This window comes from Cryptomeria japonica, chromosome 8 (assembly GCF_030272615.1).
Source record: "Cryptomeria japonica chromosome 8, Sugi_1.0, whole genome shotgun sequence".
NCBI lineage: Eukaryota > Viridiplantae > Streptophyta > Pinopsida > Cupressales > Cupressaceae > Cryptomeria > Cryptomeria japonica.
Genome location: NC_081412.1, coordinates 403,884,414 through 403,906,844, shown reverse-complemented (window position 1 = coordinate 403,906,844; position 22,431 = coordinate 403,884,414). Strand labels below are relative to the sequence as shown.

The window sequence follows — 22,431 nt, the reverse complement described above, 5'->3', positions numbered from 1 at the left end:
AGAATCAGTACTATTTTGCCAAAAAAAAGTTGAAAAGGAAGATGCCTGGAATCTTGACAAGCCTATTTCTGTTGAGGAGATCAAGGAAGCTATCCAAGCCCTTAAGAATGATAAGGCCCTTGGATCCGACAGGATACCTATTGAGTTCTATAAAAGGAATGCTCATTGAATCAGTGAGGATTTATTCAGCTTGTACAAGGAGGCTATTGAGAAGGGTTCTTTGAGCAGTGAGATCAACAGTGGTGTCATCAAGTTAATCCCAAATGAAGGACACAAAACCTTAATAAAGAACTGGAGGCCTATTACCCTATTTAAATGTCTCCTATAAAATCTTGGGCAAGATTTTTGCTAAAAGACTTGAGAAGGTGTTGCCTAAAGTGTTCAACAACACATAGACTAGTTTTGTCAAAGGTAGGTATATCTTAGAGAATTTACTTGTTGGGAATCTATGAATTGGGCCGAGGAGTCCAAACAAATTGAGACCATGATGCTTTTAGATTTTGAGAAAGCCTATGATAGGATTCAATGGAAAATTGTGTTTCTGGTTTTGGAGGTCTTCATCCACTTCAGTATGCTGAGCACTTCATCCAAGTGCTCCTTCCAAGACTTGCTGAAGATGTGGATGTCATCAAAGAATATGAGCACAAACTTCCTCAACAACTTCTGAAAGATCTTGTTCATGCAAGACTAGAATGTGGCAGGAGCGTTAGTCAAGCCAACAGGCATATGACTAGAAATTCGAAATGCCCAAAGTGGCATCTGAAAGCAGTCTTCTCAATATCAGATGCCCTCATTCTGATTTGGTGGTAGCCCGATTTGAGATCTATCTTGGAGAAGTACACGACACCATGTAGCTCATCAATCCTCTGGAATAGGGTACCGAGTCTTGATGGTTTTCTGATTTAGGGCTCGGTAATCCACGCACATACGCATGGTCCCATCCTTCCTTTTCACCAATACAACAGCCGAAGCAAAAGGGCTCTTGCTTGGCCTAACGTAACCCATGTCTAGCAGCTCCTTAATGGCTTTCTCAATCTCGTCCTTCTGCTTCTTTGGATATTGGTAAGGAGTAGTCATGATAGGCTTAGTGCCTTCTTCCAACTCAATGATAAGTTCAATACCACGCTCAGGCGGTCTACCAGGGGGTGGATTCTCAAACACCTTACTCTTTGAAATCAAAGCTTGAATGTTAATAGGATAGCTTCTCTTCTCTTCAAGCGAGTTAGATGGCATGACCATACACTCAAGAGATCTTCAAAGTGGTGGATTTCCAAGGACCTTGCTCTTGTTTGTGATTAGACCTTGAATATTAGCAAAGTAGTTGCCCCTGTCTTCTAATGGGTTTGACGGCATTATCAAACACTTTGCTACCCACTCCACTTGGTTATGGCGGATCATCCTCTCCATCCTCTTCAGGGATACAATACATGGGCCTCCATTAGGCATCCCTCGCAAAACTAGCTTCTTTCCTTCAGACATGAACTTTAACTCCATTGTTGGGTAAAAGCCTTTACTACCTTCTTTCCTTCAATTCTTCAAGTATCCAAAGAGCCATGCTATTTGAGTTGTGCAAGCTCTCTAAACTTCACCTCCGGATCCTTGGTATCAAATCTTTCAATCAATTTGCCGGTGAATTCAGCATAGATATTGATCAAGTTGTGACGAAGGGTGACCAACCCATGGTACCACCATTCATGAGCAGCTCCATCTAAGTGCAAGGTGGCGAACTTGATGGCTTCTTCGGGCATAGGCCTCAAGGACTAGTAATTGTCCAACTTCTGCACCCACGCTCTAGCTGTGCTCAATCTGCTACCATCAAAGTGTGCTAGAGTAACCTTCCCAAAAGCTTGTTGATAATCTCTTGGAGTGAAGTATCGGTTGTCATACCTTCCTTCCCTCCTCTTCTTCTGATTCATGTATTGATCAAGAGACAAGAGATTTCGAATCTCTTGGGGGAAAGCTGCATACTCCACGAAAATATCCCGGATCTCCTCAGCTACAGGGATTTCAACTTCAGGAGGTGGTAATTCCCTTGGAAGGAAAACTGGTTGCAATGGCCTTGTCACCGATCCAACATGCATTCCACTACTATTGCTGCCATTGTTGCTACCATTTCCATTACCCCCGGAGTTGTTGGAAGTGCTGGCATTATTACCACTCATGTTCTGATTCTGATCTTGGTTTTGCCCTCCTCCAGCACTCTATCTAAAAGTGGCTATCATCTGGGATATCATGTCCATCATAGTGTCAAACTTCTCCATTTTCTCCACAACCACTGCTGCCTCATTCTGACCAAACAACCTTTCTGCCATTGAATCTGTTGAATCAATCTCTCTCTCTATTTCTCAAGACCTCTGAAAAGGACTTTTCCACTGGCACTGACGATATCTGATACTGTTGCCTTCTTTGTGTAATAACCCCCTTAATTTTTTTTGGTATTTTAACACAACAAACACTACAATGCACCCGTTAAAGTTAGGAAACATAATCTCAATACTGCTGAAAGTAGCCCTCCACTTTCTGATCACCGAGAGCCCAACCTGGGAGGGTGAGAGCATACAGTGCTGAGAGGATCGTTAGGTGCTTGAAAACTGAAATTGATTACAATATGGGCGGCAAGCCAGCCCCTTCCACTTTTCAATGGGATAAATAACCAGAAGACTTGGCAGTAAACCAGCCAAGAAGAAACACTAACACGCACACAAATCAACTCTACTGCAGTATTTTAGTGGGAGGACTTATTACAAACAAAATCAACTCAACCGCAATATTTTAGCGAGAGGACATAAAACAACAAAATCAACTCGACTGCAATATTTTAGCAGGTGGACATTCATTATTTCCTGATTACCAACATAGAAGGCAGCTAAGCCATCCTCTTCCACTTCCACAGTGGGAACTACAAATAAGAAACAGCAAGAATGATTAATCAATACTATTGAAACAATCCTAAAAAATAGAGATATGAGATAAGATGAGAAGCTTAATGCTGATCTCCAACAATCCACTATCAAAATCACACCACACTTAAAACACTACTGCTGTTCTAATTCTGCAAGCTCGAAACACACTATCCAGCCACTACTGGAAACACCAAAACACTCATAACTTTCTCAAAACTAACTGGAATCACACCAAATTAAATGAAAATGACTAACATAGCATAGGCAACTAATATAATACCTCAAATCCGCGACTTGGAAGCCTCACATGTGTTGCATGCATCCCAAGATAAGTCTGAAAATGGCGATTTGCAACCACAAAATAAAATGAACACCAAAAGCGACGCCAAGATAGAAGAAAGATTGTCTTCCTAATACGCTTCCAAAGAGCCGATACCCAGAACGATACAATCACTTGGTCAAGAGGTATGAGCTAAATATGGTTTCAGCAATTCCGCAACCAGCAGCAAGAAAACACTCCAAAATCTGCACAAGACACTTCACATGCAGCAAAAACACTCTCCAACATCACTCGAAATACAAAAATGCAGCTAGGTACTATCTTTCAAGTACGAAACTGAGACTTAGCTAGGAAGCCACACTTCGAAGCTCAGATTTTCAATTGCCAAACCGGCAACATAACGATGCAATTTCACAAGATCACCAAAATGAAAGCCCAAGGCACATACTTATAGCTTTCTCCTCAAATCGAACTGCATTTCCCTCCAATATGGGATCATTCAAGTTACCTTTCATTTGCTCACATTTCATTTTCTAGACTTGGCGTCCACTTTCCCCATCTCCCTAGGTAAAGTTCGAATTTTTCCTGAGGAGATAACTTGCAACATAAAATTAATATAAACATGAAATGTTTATCATCCTCAACTCCACCTTTTTAATGCCACTAACTTAGGAAAATAACAATATGGATAGCAGATAAATATTTTTCCTTAAGTTGCCCATAATACACTTAATTAGTAAATAAAAATAATTAAATATTAAACCTTAGAATAAGGAAATAATATTTAATTAAATAACTTATAACTCAATACCGATTATCATCACAGTCAAGGATGAAGTTATGCAATGAAGACCACTAAACTGCTGCAAGATCAAGACCCTGTCCAAACTGCTAAAAACAGAAATGTTGAATACTGCCACTTACTAAAAATAGTAAGTCATGAAATACTCCTCCATAAAACATGATCTTCGCACCTAGAGAAAGAGCTTGGAAAGCTCAGTAAGACAGCATCATCCAATCAGCCAAACCCTAACTTACTAAAAATAGTAAATTCTCACTTCACCAAAGAATCCAATGCATACTATGCCATCCTGGAGTTCATGAAAAACCCAGAAGGAAACCATAAATAGAACTGAAGAATTCCCTTCTAATAAACTCTAAAAAACTCGTGCAAAACTCCACAAAAGTTGGAAACCCTAATTCTCCTTTCCACATAGCCTACAAGTCTCTGGAATAGGCGAATGGACCACTGAAAGCACATCATTGAGAAAGGGACATTACACTCTGCTCCCAGTTGTAGCATCTGATATCTGTGTCACTCATGGAACCCCTTTGTCACATAGGCTGGCAAGATGTGTGGCTCTGATACCACTGTAATAAACCCCTTAAATTTTTTTTTGATTTTTCAATGAGGATTACAACACAAACACAATAACCCATTAAGGTTAGAAAAAAAATCCAAAACAACTGAAGGGGAACCCTTCCACCTTTTGTTCATCGAGAGCCCAATCTAGGAAGGTGAGAGCATATAGTGTTCCGGGGATCGTTAGCACCATAAACCGAACTGAAATTACAAAGCACGGGCGGCAAGCCAGCCCCTTCTGCTTATCCATCAAGAAAGAAACTAAACTTCTTGGAGATAAACCAACCAAGGAAAAAAACAAGAAATTTAAACACAATCACTCTACCGCGTATTTCAGCGGGAGGATAATACATACAAACTATCACTCTACCGCATATTTAAGCAGGAGGACAATACATAAAACCATAGATGAAAAACTCGGCGAGCAATTCAAAAACTCACGAGTAATCGCGATCCATAATCCCGCGCGAGTTAATCGCGGAAATACTCGGGGCGATTTTTTTATATACTCGCCGCGATTTTTTTGGCAAATAATCGCCGTTAATGGCCAAAACCCGCCCGAAACGCGGCACAAAATGCGAGAAAAACGCGACTTAAGTCGCAGGCAAAAAAAAAACCGAAGTCTTTATTCCATTTCGCGGCTCGCGCGACTCCGGAAGGCAAAAAACGCCACGCGATTTGCATAGGGTTTGCATTTGCACGCACGACCAGGTATCTTTTTGTATTGTTTCATTTCGAATACACAGTCATTTTGACTGTGTAATACACAGTCATTTGAAATGACTGTGTATTACACAGTCAAAATGACTGTATTGTTTGCATTTGCACGCACGACCAGGTATCTTTTTGTATTGTTTTATTTCGAATACACAGTCATTTTGACTGTGTAATACACAGTCATTTGAAATGACTGTGTATTACACAGTCAAAATGACTGTATTGTTTGCATTTGCACGCACGACCAGGTATCTTTTTGTATTGTTTTATTTCGAATACACAGTCATTTTGACTGTGTAATACACAGTCATTTGAAATGACTGTGTATTACACAGTCAAAATGACTGTATTGTTTGCATTTGCACGCACAACCAGGTATCTTTTTGTATTGTTTTATTTCGAATGACTAAGACTGTGTAATACACAGTCATTTGAAAATGACTGTGTATTACACAGTCTTAGTCATTTCAAATGACTGTGTATTACACAGTCACAGTCATTTCAAATGACTGTGTAATACACAATCATTAGTAATTAGTAATTACAATTTACAGTCATTTCAAATGACTGTGTATTACACAGTCATCAGTCATTTGAAATGACTGTGTAATACACAGTCATTTGAAAATGACTGTGTATTACACAGTCACAGTCATTTCAAATGACTGTGTAATACACAGTCATTTCAAATTTTCAAATGACTGTGTATTACACAGTCATCATTACACAATCACAGTCATTTCAATTTTCAAATGACTGTGTAATACACAGTCATTTCAAATTTTCAAATGACTGTGTATTACACAGTCATCATTACACAGTCACAGTCATTTCAAATGACTGTGTATTACACAGTCACAGTCATTTCAATTTTGAAATGACTGTGTAATACACAGTCATTTCAAATTTTCAAATGACTGTGTATTACACAGTCATCATTACACAGTCACAGTCATTTCAAATGACTGTGTAATACACATTCATTTTCAAATGACTGTGTATTACACAGTCATCAGTCATTTGAAATGACTGTGTAATACACAGTCATTTCCAAATGACTGTGTAATACACAGTCATTACAGTCATTTCAAATGAGAAATGACTGTGTATTACACAGTCATTTTCAAATGACTGTGTAATACACAGTCATTACAGTCATTTCAAAATTTCAAATGACTGATGACTGTGTAATACACAGTCATTTTCAAATGACTGATGACTGTGTAATACACGGTCATTTGAAATTTTGAAATGACTGTGTAATACATAGTCATTTTCAAATGACTGATGACTGTGTAATACATTAATCATTAATGTACATTGTAATTAATGACTGTGTATTACACAGTCAATTGTGAAATACTCATAGTCATTTGAAATGACTGTCAACTGTGTAATGTCAATGTGTATTAAAGTATTTCATTTAAATTTAAATTTGAAGTTAAAAACTTAAAAAAATACACAACCAATTAAAAATTTTAATTTTAGAGAGTCATCTATTTTGACTGTAAATAAAATACAGTTATACAGTCATTGTAATTTTTGGATGTTTGTGATTTTTTTTGGTAACAATGTTATTTATCTCTAAATGTTGCCTCTCTTTTGCTAGGTTCTTTTCCACATCTTTTTGATAGAAAATGGATTCAGCTTCTACAGTTAAAGTTGGTGGCAAAAAGAGAGACCCTTGTTGGAAACATGGGAGACCAGGTCCAAAACGAGGAGATGTTTTTTGCAACCATTGCAAAAAAATTGTAAAAGGTGGCATTAATAGGTTCAAATATCACCTTGCAAAAATTCAATGCCGAGATACCACAAGCTGTACGGAATGTACTGAAGAGGCTACGAGAGATGCAATAGCAACGCTTGAAGCATATGATCAAAGGAAGGCAACAAAAAAGAGAACAGCAGAGGCAATGGCAGCCCCAAGGGCAGATTTGAGTTCCATGGGGTCACATACAGATGTGGGGACATCTGGTTCTTCCCTTGGGCCACGGATACGAGCAAAGGGAACTTTGGACAGCAACATGGAAAACTTCTTTATTCCACGTAACACTCCTGGTGCACAACCTGGATTGCTTGGCACTGCATGGAATAAAGAGGCTCACCAACAAGCCAAGGTGGCGTGTGCTAGATTTTTTATCTACAACGATGTTCCGTTCAATGCTATTTCTAGTCCATCTTGGGACCAATTGGTCACCGCGTTGACTGTGGCAGGTAAGGGGTTCAAATCCCCAAGCCGTTACGAGGTAAGTGGACCGTTATTGCAGGATGAGGTCCAAAACACTCATGCATTAGTGGAAGAGCAAAGGACTATTTGGGAAAAGAATGGCTGCACCATTCTTTTTGATGGATGGACAGATGGTAGGAACAGGACACTCATCAACTTTCTAGTTGCTTCAGGAGGACAGTTAGTATTTTTAAAATCAATTGATGCCTCCAATGAAGTGAAGAATGCGGAGACCTTGTGCAACATGTTGGATGAAGTGGTGATGGATGTGGGAGTGCAGAATGTCATCCAAGTTGTGACTGATAATGCAGCTGCATATGTGGCAGCCGGCAAACTTCTAATGGCTAGACATCCGACATTATTTTGGAGCCCTTGTGCTGCCCATTGTCTTGACTTGCTCCTTGAGGACATAGGGAAACTAAGTTGGGTAAAGAAAGTGGTTGAAGATGGAAGGAATATCACCAAATACATCTACAATCACACATGGGTCCTGAATCTTATGAGAGAACACACTGAAGGTAAGGATCTTGTGCGGTCGGGGGTCACATGCTTTGCTACCAATTTCCTCACCTTGCAGAGCATACTTGCTACATTGCCCAACCTGAAGCGGATGTTCGTGAGTGAAAGATGGTTGGGGAGTCCTTATGCTACAAAGCCTGAAGCAGAGAAGGTTGTGATTGCCATTTTTGATACTAATTTTGCCAAGATGGTGGAGGAGATCATCAATGTAAGTTTTGAAACTTTAATTGATGATTTATTATTTAATTTTCTAATATTTCAATCTGCTGATTTTGTTAGATTTTTTATATCTAGGTGTCGGAACCGTTGGTGAGGGTGCTACGAATGGTGGATGGGGATCATAACTCCATGGGGTATCTATATGAGGCCATGGATAAGGCCAAAGAGGCGATTCAACACTTGTATGGGTCAAACAAGACCAAGTATGAACCCATATGGCGCATAATTGATCGGAGGTGGAACCATCAACTCCACCAACATATTCATGCTGCTGCCTACTTCTTGAATCCCAAGTTTTTTTACTCTCCGAGTTTCAAAGCAGATGCAGAGGTTAGAATTGGCCTTGACACATGCATTCGGAGATTAGTTGATGATGAGATCCTTCGAGACCTGATACTTGATGAGTTGCAGAGTTATAAGAAGGCCTTAGGGGAATTGTTTTCTTCACCTGATTGCAAACGTAGGAGAGCCACCTTACGACCAGGTAAAAAAAAACATATGTTTAATTTTTACCATTTATTTCTCTCTTTAAGATTATTGAAATCTTTACAAGTTATAAATCACATTTTGTATCCTTGCAGATTTGTGGTGGGAAGATTATGGTGCCACAACGCCTAATCTTCAAAAGCTTGCCATCCGCATATTATCACAGCCTTGTAGTGCTTCTGGTTGTGAGCACAACTGGAGTGTTTTTGAGAACATCCACACAAAAAAGCGCAATAGGTTGACTCAACAACGCTTGAATGATCTTGTCTATGTGCGGTACAACATTCGATTACATGAGAAGAAGGTGCTAGGGCAAGATTCACATGAAGCACTTGACTTGGATGACATTGATCCATATGCAGCAGAATGGGTTGCTTCTCCTGATGATGTTGATAATGATTTGGATCCATTCCTTACTAATGAGCAGCTGAGTGAGTTGGAGAGGGCAGGAGAGGAATGGGATGCGGAAGTGGCAGCACGTGAGGAGGAGCAGGAGGTTGATCATGCAGAAGAGGCACCTGTTAGTGTTGAGGATGTTGCCACTACTTCAGCACCACCCACCCAGCGGCCACAATCTATTTTGAGCTTTAGTCGTAGACGCAATTTATGATTTCTTATTTTCATAATTTCATTGATACCAAACTTTGAACTTGATATGTAATCAGAATTTCAGAGGTTCTTGTTTTGTGGTCTATGACTCTATAACTCTATGAGACTGTCACTATGATACGTTGATATGTATTGAACTCTTATACATATGTTGCACTTGGTTTTTGGTTTATGCTATGATACTTGCATTTGTTGCTATGTATTACCAAAAAAATTTGATTTATATATCATGGAAATCATATATGTTATACAAATTTGGTGTAAATGTGTGTTTTTGAATTATATATAAAAAAAAAATGTATTTTCAAATGTTCGATAAAGTTGCCGAGTTTTGCCGAGTTTTTTGCCGAGTTTTGGCGAGTCCCGAGTTTTTAAATTTGTTTGGCCTTGCCGAGTTATTGCAAAATCCGAGTTTTTCATCTATGCATAAAACTATCACTCTACCGCATATTTCAGCAGGAGGACAATATAACTCAACCACTTATTCAGTGGGAGGACAAAAGTTACAAACTGAAATTACAAACATTAAGGCGGCCCAACTAGCCTCTTCCACTTATGCAGTGGGGATTACAATGAGCACTTCAAGTTCAAATATAGAGGTTAGTACTACTAACCAATGATACAAGGACGATTACAATGAAGTACTACAAGATTACAATAATCAACTATAGCTGATTTCAAGCCACTAATTGTAAGGAAAGCACAGTGCGGAAAAACACTTCCCTAATGTCAATTTGTAGGGGAAATATAACTAGTATGTTTTAAAACTTTACAAAATACTGAGATTAGCATATACAGAACAGAAACAATATCAGAATTCAAATACACACAGAGATAAACACCATGAATTTACGTGGGAAACCCTTTCGGGGGAAAACCCACCACCGACAACAAGAGCACTTTATTCACAGCAAAGAATCTTTACAATAAAGTTTGTTATCACAGCACAGATGTTCACTCTAATCACTTCGGCTACACACCACAGTATACGGCTTATCATCAGAACAACAACCATGTTCGAGTTTCCTCTTGGCTTCATATACATTTTCCATGTCGACCATTCAACTGTCAGTTTGCACCAATCGGTTAGACATCTAACTGTCTATGTCGGTCTGCATTCGTGAGAAAACAATTATCCCACATGCATCCAAGAATTGAACTGGTTCGTATTCAAATACACCTGCTCAGACAAGTCGACTCCATTGGGTACTGGCGTAACTTCAAAACTATATCTCCGATGGCTGATAACAGACCCGATCATTGAAGGCGAATTCATCGGGTATCGGTGTAGCAAACAATCAGTTATCCCGATCTCCGAAAATACCCCGATCATCGAAGGCAATTCCATCGGGTCATCGGCAAGACAACCAAACAGCTATCCCGATCGTCCGATCTTCCTTGCTCGATCTCTCTTTCTGCGCTCCGCTACGTGGCACCTCCTGATTAGCTTTGAGGTCCCTGCCCTGACACCTTAGCACGGCCTCACTAACCGCCCGAAATGAGGCTCTTCTTTGTCGGGCCCCACCTTAGTCGCCAAGTCACGGAGGATAAACTTCGTGCATCTTGCCATAGCGGTATAGCGACAAACGTCCGATCATCCCGAACTTGCTCACCCGTTAACCTAGCCTGAGCTTCTCTCTTGTCAGACCCCACCTTGGTCGCCAATTCAAGGAGGATAACGTTCGTGCATTTCCATCACACGGTATAGCGACAATCGTCCGATCAGGATCTAACCTGCACGCCTTTTATCCTTTCGTCCATCCGATAACCAATGCTAACCCGACGACCGAAGACAACTTCGTCGGGTCATCGGGATGACTTCAAACCTATTACTCTGAGCTCCGTTAAAGACATAGGAAGGAGGACTCATCGGGTATCGATATAGCAGACCGAGACCGCTCCTGATAGCCGATACCTACTCCGATATGTCGAGGTCATCGGCAGAGGTTGGGCCGATAGAGCTCGCAGATTTTCTTCACACTATTTCATTGGCCAGAGTTAACCCGATCAGTATGAACAAAGGTCAAGTGAATTAGAGGCACACTTCCAACACTAACACAAAATAACAAGTTTGATATAAAATAACAGTAATTCCAGAATTAGACCAGCAACACTGAAAATGCTCACAACTCACTCCAATCCACTATAAATCACACCAAAACTAAAACAAATGAAACTAACAACTAAGGCGATCAATCTCAAACCTCAAACCTCAAACCAGCACAATGGAAGCTTCAACAGTGATGCACGCAACCCAAGGCACCTCCCAAATGGTACGACCTACTGTAGAATTTGACTTGCAACCAAAAATCACTGACACCATGTCCCAATTTGCAAATTGGTAAGGTATATCGCCCAGGGAGAATGGTGAGATAGAGCTAGTACCCAGAATGCAATGATCAACAGGTAGGGAGATGTGAATAACACGATGCTTCAGCCACCACGTCCAGCAACACCAAAGAAACAAAGCAGCAAACGAACTCTCCAAATCCACACAAAACACAATCCACAGGAACACTAAGCAATCCACAAAGTCGAACTACAACTAGGAGTGATGTCTCACACTCGAAACTGCAAAGGATAATTCTAGGAGGTTTTCACCCTCGAAGAAGTCTGGAGTAATTCCAACAGCATAACATTATAATTTTTCTAGATGATCAAATGAGAGGCCAAGCACCTGTATAAATAGATTTCCAAGTCTGAAATTCAAATTCAAATGCCTCCAAATTCACCCCTTCAAATTTGCATTTCATTTCCCCCATGGGGGACCCAAGTATGGTGTCCCACTCAAGTCAAAAACACGCCTAGCAAGAAGACCACGATTTTTGGCATGAAAAAACACTTTGTTAAATAAACATAAAGTCTCCACATTCACTTTGCCATCCCTCTTCATAACACAAATATTTCGTCTAGCAAACTTAGGAAAATCATATTATGCACAATTCTCAATAGCATTAATCACTAATAAAATAATTAAATATTAAACCTTAGGATAAGGAAATAATATTTAATTAAATAACTTATAACTCCAATACTAATTATCATCAAAATCAAGGAAGAAGTTGTGCGATGAAAACCATTGAACTGAACTGGATCAAGACCCTATCCAAGACTGCCAAAAATAGAAATGCTCAAACTGCAACTTACTAATAATAGTAAGTCATGAAATACTGCTCTGAAAAGCATGATTTTCGCACCCAGAGAAAGCGCTTGGAAAGCCCAGTAAAACTACACCATCTAGTCAGCCAAATCCTAACTTACTAAAAATAGTAAGTTCGCACTTCATCGTAGAATCAATTGCATGTTATGCCACCCTGGAGTTCATGGAGAACCCAAAAGGAAACTATAAGCAGAACTAAAGAATTCCCTCCTGACAAACCCTAAAAAGCTCGTGCAGAACTTCACAAAAGTTGGAAAACCTAATTCTCTTTTCCAAATAGCCTACGGGTCTCTGGAATAGGCCACTGGACCACTGAATGAACATCACTGAGAAGGGGACATTATAGGAGGCCCTGAGTTTCAAATCAGATATTTAGGTGTACCTTTTGCTGTCAACCCTAACTTGAAATCTATGTGGGAATGGGTCAAACTTAAGATTGACAAGAAACTTAGAAGATGGAATGGTCAGTATCTCTCATTGGCTAGAAGGTTTCAAGTGTGTCAAAAGATTCTATCCTCGTATAACAGATACTATTCCTCAGCTTGGTTGTTTCATAACTATCAGTTTTCTTTCATTCGGAAACTAATCAGAGATTTCTTGTTGTTGGATGGTAAAGGATCCAGGAAAAGACAAGCTATTAAATGGAAATGGTGTATCTTGAGCAAAAAGAGGGGGGGCTTAGGACTAAAGGACCTGAGATTCCAAGGTATTGCCTTAGCAGCTTAGGGGATTTTCAGAGCCTTACAAGGAAAGGAACCATGGAAAGTCTTAGTGAGGCATAACATTTCTCGCTCTACTCCCAAAAATGCATCGGCATGGAAAGGACTCCCTTTTTGTGACCTAGTTGTAGGAAAATTTCCAATCTCCCTAAGTGGTTCGGTGGTATTCATAGCACTATGGAAAGCATGGGAGTGGGTCAGGAAGTTTATCATAGGGAATGATTGTGTGGATAAGAATCAAAAAATTTGGGGACAGAGATCTGTTTGGTGGAACCTGCTACACAAGGATAAACCGTTAGCCCTGCTTCAAGGATGCTCGGCAAGGGCTTGGGTTTGGAAGGGAATCAAGGTATTTGATGACATCATTGATCATGGGAACTTGTTGTCTTGGCAGGTCATCATGGCTAAGTTTGGCATCCCCCATTCCTAGTATAGAACTTACTCTATTCTTTGCTTTGCATGTTCCTCTCTCCCCAATCTTCTGGTTTGCTGCAATCACTCAAATCCCCTTTGTTCCTTATTGTGGACCAATGGCTCTGCCTTGCATACAGTCAAATCCAAAGTTGTTTACTCTACTCTTCTGGACAATGATGAGATCCTAGACTTTTTGAGTTATTTTTGGACTCCCCGTCTCCCCTCCTCTATTTGGCTTAAAACCCTCTCTCGGATTTGGCACTCCCCTGTAGAGCCTAAGAAGGTTTTTTTCTGGTGGAGACTGATCCTAAATCGGCTCCCTATCAAGCTACAAAATGGTGAATTGAATATTTGTAACCGTTGTAGAGTAACTGAGACGGCCAGTCATATCTTTTTTGACTGTTTGATTGCTAAAGAGATATGGTACATGTTTGGTATTGTGGTCAACAGCAATGTTGAAGTCATTGAGATTCTTTGTGGGCATATTGTCAAGCTTAAGAAAAATATTGATGATTTTTGGTCTCTTCTTTCTATTAATATCTTTTGGGCCATTTGGAAAGTTAGAAATAATAGTATGTTTAATGGTTGTTCTAGAACTCTTACTGAGTCTCTGAGGAGGCTCATATGGTATAATGTTTGTCTGCAGGTCATCGTGGTAATGAAGTTGTCCAGGAAGAAGTTTGAAAGTCTTATGACTGATGGGGTGGCTAATATTTTCAAATGGGAAGTCTCCCATGGCTTTTCATGGACTACCAAGGATGAAGAGAATGCCCCTTTTGAAGCTGCCCTACATAGCTTCATGAGGGAACTCAATGACAATAGGCCAAGAGCCACATAGCAACAGGTAGAGATCTTACCAGTGGCAGAACGCTTCGTACATCCATACCTTGAGCATCTCCTAAATGGCGAAGAGTTGATCTGGATGGAAGGGTCGGCAAGGTGGACTGCATGGGTGGAAATTATTGGCATCTTAGCTCCCATGGAGGGGACTTACCAGTTTACATGATGTTTAATAATGTTGTTTTTCTGCGAGATTCTCATATGTCGTAGTTTTTTTGTAACTTGTGTATAATCTTTTAACTGCTACATATAGTGTAATGTGAATAATTGTGTAAGGGGCTGTTGGTATGCTGTCGCTTATCTATGTTGGGACAGGGTTTTTGTTGGTTGAACTAGTACTCTCTCGATTATTGTGCTTCTTTTGTATTGAGCCTTTCTGATATTTAATATAAAAAAAAAATTGATTAAGTGTTGGTCCCCTTTGGCTAATCCATCATCCCCCTACACTGTGAATTTGCCTGCGGAGATGGATGTCAAGCAACTTTTTGCATCTAGATAGCAACTAGAGAAGTGGGGAAATTGCAGTCCTCCCTTCCTGAGATTGCTTGTCCTCAAGCAACTGAAGAGCTGGATGCTGCAAAATAGCTTCTCCTTCCCAAGTGGCATCCTCTATGGGCAAATCCTTCCATCTAATCAAATATTCTCGGATTACTCTATTTTGTAAATTCCTCTCTCGCTTATCCAGGATCTCAACTGGTACCATAACCAACTTCCCCTCCTCATTCAAGATTCTGCCTTTTAACATGCAAAGCAGTTTGAACAATCATGGACTTTCCTTCTTTCTTCTTCTAGACCTTTTTTGCTTCTTTCTTCAAACTTTCAGAACCATACTTGTTCCCATTCCTTCTCTATTCTACAAAACTCATGTTACACTGTCTTACAATGCCACCAATATTTTGACTTTTATAACAAATCACACTAAAATATTTTAAAGAATCAAAAGAATTTCTACTAACAAAGTTAGTTTTCCTTCTTGCTATAACTCTGCAATCAATTCTACTATCACCAAAATAATTTCATAAGTTACAATAACCATAAAAGTAGGGATAAAACCTACTTTTTACCACTCTTCTTGTAGGAGGGTGCCATTGTGGATACCTATTCTGCCTTTGAACTTTAACAAAACCATCATTATTATCCTTCGTATTGAAAGAATTACCTATACTACAACTTTAACCTTGGTCAAAACCCAAATTTATTTTTGTCTAGCCTTTGCTAGCTAACATTTTGTTCAAATATTAGAACTCGTCTCAAATTTTACTCTTCGTTCAGAAACACTTTTCAACTGTTCAAGTTCATTTCTTAAAGTTACTTCACTTTCTATCTTCAAACATTCTTTAGATTTTAACATAATTTCAGAATTGATTAGCTCTTCTCTTCTCTTGCCCTCTTCAATTTCAACTTTCAGATTGACGATCATTCGATTACCTTCTTCAAGTTCCTTCTTCAGTGCTTCATTGTCCTTCAATGCAGAAATCTTTTGCTTCTTGTTCTCCTTCTTCAATCTTTTGATTTCATCTAAGGCACATAACAATTCACCTTCAAGATCTGTTTCTCCTCCTTCAACATCATGCAAAACTTCATCACTCTGATCTACAGTGATTGACCCAACTGCCATGAATAATGTCTCACATTTTTCAGCATCAGATTCATACTCATTGTTGTTTTCTTCTTTGATATAGAAGATTTTCTTGTTCTTTGAAGAATTTCTTTCTTTATAATGAAACTGGCTTTTGTTTTTCTTCTTGAAGCCTTCATCATCTTTATCATTCTTGCCATAAGGACACTTAGCAGCAAAGTGTCCAATCTTCTCACAACTGAAACATTTAAAAGGTCGCTTCCCTTTATACTTGCCAAAACCATCTTTGAGTTTTCTAAGAAGATTTGCAAGTTCTTCATCAGTAACACAATCTGACTCAAAACTTAATTCCTTCGCTTTCATTGTTGCTTTAAATGCAGCTTCTCTTTTACAAGTATTTTCACCAACCATTCTCAATTTATATGCTATGAGAATGCCATGTAGATCATTAAATGTAATTTTACTAAGATCTTTGGCTTCTTCAATTGCAAAGAATCCAGCATCATATCTCGAAGGTAAAGATCTCAACACCTTCTAAACAACTACAAAATCTTTCATGTCTTCTACAAGGCCTTTAATGGCATTCACTATTTCATCAACCCTAAGGAGAATTAACAATCTGGTTTTCTTTCATCTGTAACCCTTAAAATTTTCTCTTGTATGTTTGTAACTTTGCTTGCTTCACTTTGGCATCACCTTCATAGAATATCTTCAGTTTATCCCAGATGGCTTTAGCTGTTTAACAGTGCATCACTTTAACAAACTCAGTATTAGATAAACCACAAAGAACTGCATTCTTTGTCTTAGCATTGTTTTCATGCTCTATCTTTTCAACAAGATCAGTTAAAGGAGTCGTAGGCATCGTATAACAATTTACGATAGACATCCATACATCAAACCACAAAGAAGGCAAATAACTTTCCATTATAATACTCCAGAAGGCATAATTAGTACCATCAAATAAAGGGGCTTTATTTTAGGAGGATCCTTCTAAACAAGCCATGTGCTCTTTAACCAAGACCTACTTGACCTGATTAAGCCTTTTCAAGCACCAGACTCGAATAACAATTGTAGAACACAATTCTTCTACTGAGAAAGGGGGTAAATCAATAGAGGATATATGATTCAGATTCTTAACCAACTAAAAAATTTGATGAACTTAGCAAAACTTGAAACAAAAATTGAAAATAATGCAACCACATAATGAAGCCAATACACACTAAATACGTGGAAAACCCAGAATGGGAAAAACCACGGTGAGAAGTGCTACTAGGATCTACTGTCCTAATCTAGCCTCACAAAGAAATAATGAGTACAAAGTTTTGGGGCATGAACCCTAAGGAATCACCAAATTCCTTGTCTAAGAGCACCAACACTAATAAAATTACAACTTAAACAAACTAAGTAACAACACAGCATACTTGAGGCACCAACCCTTAAGGATGTTATAAATGAAATAATCACTGACTTCAAATCTGAAATATTACAAAATTAGATGCATATAGTCAATCTGTCACAAACTGTATAAACAATTCCTCAAATATTTTGTTAGGTTTTACATCCAACAATATTAGCAATCTGCTATCAGAAACTTATACAACTTGTATGATGCCTGCAACTTTCCAAAGTCCTGTTTAAAAAAACTTAAGGCAATTTCATCAAATGGATTATAATGTGTCAATTTCAGAAAGGAAATTCAAGGAATGCAAATCCTCTATAATATGTTTTGAACTCAAATTCATTTAGAGGTTGCACTTATTTTTTGGTATATAATATGTATTTAACTCAAACTTTCATTTATACATAATGGAAATCAGTAATATGTTCTACAAATTTAGTGTATACGTGTGTTTTTCAAGAACATTTTAAGAATTATATATTTTCAAATGTCTGATAAATTTACTGAGTTTTTGTGGATTTTTTCCCAAGTTCCGAGTTTTCAAAAACTTTGGGCCAAAAGAGTTATTGCCAAGTAAGAGTTTTTCATCTTTGATATTTGCAATCTGAAACAACTGATCAACATACATTTACAATACTGTTTTGATTTGTCAATCAAGCAGTTTATATACTCCAACCTTTCACTATGAAATGCATCAATGTTTATCCTTCAGGAATTCCAACACCTTCTATTTTATCCATTCAAGTCACTCTACACTTAGAATCTGATCACAGAATCTTATTCATAACTCTCTGCAATTTCTTTTACAGGAATCTCTTCACAGTTTTCTCAGCATTATAAATACCAACACACACTCTTCATGCCTCGAATATGCATCCATATAAATAGAGAAAGAACTGTTACAAACAGTTGATCGTTGCTTCAACTGATCAGAACAGGTGGAAGTTAGTTGCAACTGATATCAACCAACTTGGAAGATCACCCTTTTCACATCAATTAAACACAAAGTCTCATAAAATCATATTTGAAAGATCAAATTACAACTGCTCACAGGTGTAACAGTTTCATAACAGTTTGTATTTAGAGATTTATTAATGCTTAATGCATCAATTGACCTTATAATTGAATCAACTAGTCTGAACTGCCTTAAAACCAATCTCCAATCAATCTTAAGCCCATCATTTCTGATCTTTACATTCATTATTGACCCGTGATCTTCATAAAGATGCAGTTCTGCTTTTACATCAATGATTTATTTCTGAATTTTGACAGATTTGTTATCATTATCAGTCCAAGAATACAGAAGAAAGAATGGCAAATAAAATCTGATCCAATTGACAAAGTTGATAATGATTGATTTACTGTTTTGTTATCATACTAACATGTTTCCTCTATCAGGTTCAAGGCACAAAACCCTCAAAAGTGACACGATGTGATGCTACCATTGAAGACTAGGCTGATACAATCTGTAACATCTAAACTCTACAAACTGATGTATGCATTCTGCCAAATTCAAACCCTACAAACTGATCAAATGTCTGCAAATTCATTATCAACCTCAGGTTTCAGAATCTCTGCAAATTTTGTTAATATGAATGCATCTAACTGATCTTGATATCAATGACAAACATAAAAACTTCTAACCAAAGCATACTAAAGATAAGGATTATTTTGAATGAATTATGTCATTTTCAACCTCATGAGAGATTGGTTGTCTTCAAAATTGGGAGTGCTCACCTATAAGATTCAGCTCTTTTGATTATTAGTTTCAATTAGATAAGTGTTTCAGTGTCTTTACCATGCCATAAAAACTTATTTTTTATGCTGAATTCTTACAAATAATAATTAAACTTTTTAGGTAAATATTCAGATCCAAAACTGCAAGCATCAACATGTCAATTTAGTTTGGCATATGATAGTTGAAAGTCATCTAGAAAATTGTGATTGGAAAACTTACCCCTACATATATCAAGTAATATGATAAAAGAATATAACACTAAATGCATCTTATCAGGGAATTTATCACCTACAGACTCTCATGGGAATGCCAAAAACTACTTATTTTGTTTTATATTGCAGGGCCCACTGCCCATGAGATTTTTCATAATCTCTTTCATTAATGGAAGGTTGATGTGTTCACTTTATTGTTCATTCATATTAAATCTCTAAGTAGAATCGCTAAAAGTTGTCTATATTGAAATCAGAATTGAAGTTTTGAATTTTTGCAGAAATCCAAAAGCAACCTTAATTGTAGATACTCAGATCAAAATAGCCAAGCTTGTTAAATCTAAAACAGATCAGATCACTATACCGCAACATATGGTTCTTCACGAAGCACTAAATCACCAGGGAAAACAATATTCTTAGCCTGAATTTCCCGGCCTTTATCCTCTGTTGAAAGTAAACAAGTTTCAGCCACTTCCGCTAAGCCAATGTCATTATCTGCCACAAACATTTAAAACTTCCACATGACCCATTCACATAAATATAAGTTCTAAACAATATTAGAATGTTTTGATTTTCCATTTCAAAAAACACATACACCTCTTAATAAAGAGGCAAAGGTATTATATACCATGTATGAAAACATATCTTTTGCATATTAAAGAAACAAGCATGTTTCACATGCAAGAGTTTCTCAATAGAAGCTAGGAAAACTTCAACAATTAAGCACAATATACGTCACCAAAAAATTCACTAATGAAAGCAACGAAATGTATCTCTTCTTCCCATGAATTTTTTTTTAATTTCCCCTTTGTGAATAGATTCAAATTATTAGAATATAACAGGCAAATAGAATAAATTAATTACCTTCCATACTGTGTTATCTAAATATTCTTTGCAGAAATATATATATATATAGCATCAATACTGAAAAAATATGATGTTGCCATCTGTATCAAAATCATTTAGTAATTGTCGAGGCTTGTTCCTACGATATGACCCAATTTTGTAAGAAATTCAGGGCCTCTTGAAATTTTCATACTTACCCTCAATTCCACATGTTTCTTTGATTGTATTTAGAATTTTCTTTATGTATGTAACTACAAAATCTGTATAAATCTGTGTTTCCCAAGTTTATATAAATTTGGTTTGATCCTGAATGAATTATTATAAACCCCAAGTTATAATGTTACAATTTGAGTTATTAATTGGGATTATTTTGTTCAAAATCCCAGATCCAAAAGGTTTATACTCCCAATTTAATACGAATATCACATTTGGGAACTGTTGTGACCTATTTCACAAATCGCCCTATCGCAATTGGGGACCCCCTATTTTTTTTGCTTTTTTGGGTTTTGTCCTAGCTCTGCAATTTCGTAAGTCTTTTCTTTGAGAGTTCAGAGTTGAGTTTTTTAGAAGTCATCCTAAGCCAAGTAGAGAGTCAATGCTCAGAACAGTGTTTGAACATTGTCAAAGTGCTTAGAAGGTCTGAACATTGTCAAAGTGCTTAGAAGGTCTGAACATACCTAGGAATTTCGATTTTTGCATAATAAATTCACAACTCAATCAAACAAGCTGTGAACTCACAAAGTTTATCGCCAATGCTAGGAAGAAAGAAGGAAATGATACCCATAATCATCCGTCGCTCTAGTGGAGAGATATGAATGAAAAGGTACTTCAGCCACAGGCAAACCAGCAAGTCTCTAGAATCACTCCAACACCAAAAATGTCTATGGCAAGCTCTAAAAATGTAGAAGAATACAATGCACAGCTAGGTACTCTATTTCAAGTACGAAACCGGGAAGCACTAGGGAGATGCACTCCGAAGTCTTAGTTCTGTCGCCAAACCGGCAACATAACATTACAATTTTTCAAGATAATGCAAATGGGAGCCCAAGTCTCATATTTATAACTTCACACCCTCAAATCCAAATGCAAATTCCCTCAAATTCACTTCTCTCATTTGCCTTTCATTCCACTCTACGTGGACCCGAAGAGTGGCGCCATATCCTCAACACAACCCTCACGCCAAAAAGGCATGGGCCCACAAACTTCACTTGGCACATTAGAGATAAGTCATAAAATAATATCTCCTCCAATAATTTCGATATCTCTTTATTTAACATGAAATTTGCCAAATACTTAGGAAAAAATAGACATTAATCCCAAATTCAATAATCAGCAACCAATAATCAGATTAATTAAATATTAAACCTTAGGATAAGGAAATAATATTTAATCATGTCACATAAGACTCCCATACTAATTATTATCACAACTAGGGATGAAATTGAGCCAGGAAGACCATTTACTGCTACAGAATCAGGACCCTGTCCACTGCCAAAAATAGAATTATGCCACACTATCACTTACTAAAGATAGTAAGTCAAGAACTAATGCTCCGAAAAGCATGATCTTCGCGCTTAGAGACAGAGCATGGAGAGCTCAGTAGGACAGTATCACCAGAATAGCCATTCCTTGACATACTGAAAATAGTAAGTCCTTGTTTCATCAATGTTCGACCCCTCATTCTTCATTCCAACTAGCCTACGGGTCTCAGCGATAGGCTAATGGACTACTGGAAGGTCATCAATGAGAAGGGGACATTACAGTCCGCCCTCCCCAAAATTGCTTGTCCTCAAGCAACTATAAGGCTGGATGCAGTAAAATCTCCTCATTTTCCCATGTAGCATCCTCTGCTGGTAGGTTCTTCCATTTGATCAAGTACTCCCTGATCACTCTTCTCCTCAAAGACCGCTCCCTGAATTCAAGGATAGCTTCAGGAACCAAAACCAACTCACCCTCTGTTGGCAACAATATTGTACACGGAAATAAAACTAGTTAATTAAGTTGTAATTGTGTTGGTTAGTTGGCAACCGAGGGGTAGCAATTCCGGTTCAACGATTGGCACTCGCACCCCCTCGGCATCTTTATATACTTCCGAATGTAACTTGTGGAAGGACACTTATGAATGGAATAACATCTAATATATTGCATCTGATATCTATGGCATTATTATTCTACATTACGTGTTTTATCTGTGTGCTAAGCAC

General features: G+C 38.0%; 1 protein-coding gene across 2 annotated transcripts in view; it reads right to left on the bottom strand.

The window, feature by feature from the left end:
* The window catches only part of LOC131079464 (uncharacterized), a 220,541-nt gene extending 200,671 nt beyond the window's left edge, over positions 1-19,870 (bottom strand). For both annotated transcript variants that reach the window (XM_058017429.2, XM_058017430.2), the window contains exon 1: positions 19,746-19,870. The gene's annotated coding sequence lies outside the window, so the exon portion shown is untranslated. The remainder of the gene's footprint in view (positions 1-19,745) is intronic.
* Positions 19,871-22,431: the final 2,561 nt, after the last annotated feature.